This window comes from Pristiophorus japonicus, chromosome 1, assembly GCF_044704955.1.
Source record: "Pristiophorus japonicus isolate sPriJap1 chromosome 1, sPriJap1.hap1, whole genome shotgun sequence".
NCBI lineage: Eukaryota > Metazoa > Chordata > Chondrichthyes > Pristiophoridae > Pristiophorus > Pristiophorus japonicus.
Genome location: NC_091977.1, coordinates 406,963,806 through 406,966,569, shown reverse-complemented (window position 1 = coordinate 406,966,569; position 2,764 = coordinate 406,963,806). Strand labels below are relative to the sequence as shown.

The following is a 2,764-nucleotide window of genomic DNA, read 5'->3' as shown; positions in this document are numbered from 1 at the left end:
ATTTGAACTTGAACGTAACAAAATAAATGAAAATTGATTCATAACGTTTCGAAATTAATATGATTTTATTCTGTTAAAACTGATATTGATTTTTAAAATAGCGATCTTATATCTGCTTGTTTAAATTAATTAATTTTCTTCTTAATTAAAATGTTGTGGATGATATGAGTTTGCAAAACCTCGTGAGAAGTAAAATGAGAATTCTCCTAAAAAAACCCGACATATTTCATTGCTTCTTCAGCACATGGCCAAGTCTTTTTTTGTTTTTCTTCAATTCCAATGTCTAAATCTCTCATCTCTTCGTAGATTTGTCTTTATTGGTGACTATGCCGATAAGTTCCTCGTCAGTGTAAGTTTGTGTTACATCTGTTTCGATGTCAACATCTATCCAGTTAGCAATGTCATCTTCTGCTTGGGATTTAAGTGCGTTTGTTTCATTTGCACTGCTGACAATCTCCACGATTTCTTTTCCAGCCTGTTTTTTATTAGCCCGTATATAAAAACCTTCAAATTCTTTGTCATCAGAAGCACTGTCTTCGAATATGACATTGGGCCACAACTTGTGGCAACACCTCTTCAATGTAGCGTTTTTACTTCTCTCCATGCCAGCGAGCATGCACAGAATGGCATATTTAATATTGTATGCTCTCTGGAAATCAGAGATTGATTGATCGCTATTAATCAATTTGCGCATGAAGTTATTCCTATAGTGGCACTTGAAGTTTTGTATGATACCCTGATCCATAGGTTGAATGAGTGAGGTCACATTGGGGGGCAAATAGCATGCAAAGATGTTGCCACAACTAGACACTGATTTTGACTCATGCGGGTGTGCTCTGCAATTGTCCAGAAGCAGCACACACTTCCCATTAGGTTTGCCTATTTTCTTCATGTTTTCTCGAGCTTGGGGGATGAATTCTGTTGAAAACCATTCCATGAATATGTCCTTGTCCATCCATGCACTATTCTGAGCCTTTTAGCTAACTGGTAAATGAGCAATTCCTTTTAAAGCATGTGGTTTCCTTGATTTGCCAATCACTAAAAGTGGAAGTTTATGTTCACCAGAGGCATTGGCACAATTCAAGATTGTTAACCTCTCCTTATTCATTTTAAAGCCTACAGCTCCCTTCTCCCTGCTGCAGCCAACGTAGCAGTTGGCAAACACCTCCAAAATAAACCAGTCTCATCGGCGTTGTATATTTGATCTGCAGTCAATTTCATTTCCTGCAGCATTTCAGCAAATGTTCTTGAATAACTCTGTGTGGCCTCATTGTCTGCTGATTTTTCGGCCAACACATCCAGCTGGCGAATGCCGTGGCGATGCTTAAAACATGTGAGCCAGCCTTCTGCAAAAATGCACTCTTCAGTTAGATTCATTCTCATCTTGAAGTCCTTAGCCTTTGCTGTAATCATTGGCCCTGAAATTGCCACACCTTCAGACCGTTTCAAAGAAAATCATTCATCAAGCACTAACATAGAAACATAGAAACATAGAAAATAGGTACAGGAGTAGGCCATTCAGCCCTTCTAGCCTGCACCGCCATTCAATGAATTCATGGCTGAACGTGCAACTTCAGTACCCCATTCCTGCTTTCTCGCCATACCCCTTGATCCCCCTAGTAGTAAGGACTTCATCTAACTCCTTTTTGAATATATTTAGTGAATTGGCCTCAACAACTTTCTGGGGTAGAGAATTCCACAGGTTCGCCACTCTCTGGGTGAAGAAGTTTCTCCTCATCTCGGTCCTAAATGGCTTATCCTTAGACTGTGACCCCTGGTTCTGGACTTCCCCAACATTGGGAACATTCTTCCTGCATCTAATCTGTCTAAACCCATCAGAATTTTAAACGTTTCTATGAGATCCCCTCTCATTCTTCTGAACTCCAGTGAATACAAGCCCAGTTGATCCAGTCTTTCTTAATATGTCAGTCCCGCCATCCTTGGTCTAGTTTGTCAAGCTTCGACTTTCGCAAATTCTTGCGGGCCATTGCCTTGACGGAAGATTCAGAAGCATCGGTGAAACTTTCTAAATTTTTCTTTTGCTTCTTGATATCATAAATTGTTGACGATCCAACTTCATATTCGTCCATCAAAGTACGCAGACTTCTGCCAGCTTCAGGGTTCTTTATCATTTCTAATTTCTGCTGAATGCTCAATACTTTTTGTTTCCTTTTAGTGCTGTCACAAAACATTTTAAATTGTTTACCAACTGCTTGAACTGCTTTCAATGCGTGTGACAGTTGAAAAGTGGGGAAGAAGTCCACGCCTGCGTCAATTTATGTGTAATTGAGCAACATGTTCACGTTTGCGATAGTTGAAGTGAGCGAGATATTCACAAGTGTGACAGTTATTTTAAATTACGTTACGGCGGGTTTTCCGTTACATTCATATCTGCAAAAACAAGAGCTTCCTGTATAATATTTGATTTTTCATTATTGTTTATAATTACATGGCAAAACTTGCCACAAGAAAGAAAATGGAGGCTTTGATTTCCCTGTGCTGTCTGGCCCAAATCAAGTGGGAAACAGCATGAGAATGAGACAGTGATGCTTACAACCACCTTCCTGACCCATGGGCTAGAATCTCCACTTTTGAGTTTATCTCCCAAAAATGGGCATTATTTCTGGCGTGGACGGTAAAAAAGGGTTTTCAGATCGCCGGCTTCTCGCCCATTCTCAAAACACCTAGTTTACATTTCTGAAAATGGGCGTTACCGTGAGCGATATCAAATGGGCGGTAGCGTTACATTTTTCTGACCTTCAGC

The 2,764-nt window shown here is 40.0% G+C and overlaps 1 pseudogene; it reads right to left on the bottom strand.

The window, feature by feature from the left end:
- Window positions 1-292: 292 nt before the first annotated feature.
- LOC139267135 (jerky protein homolog) lies at window positions 293-1,476 on the bottom strand (annotated as a pseudogene).
- Window positions 1,477-2,764: the final 1,288 nt, after the last annotated feature.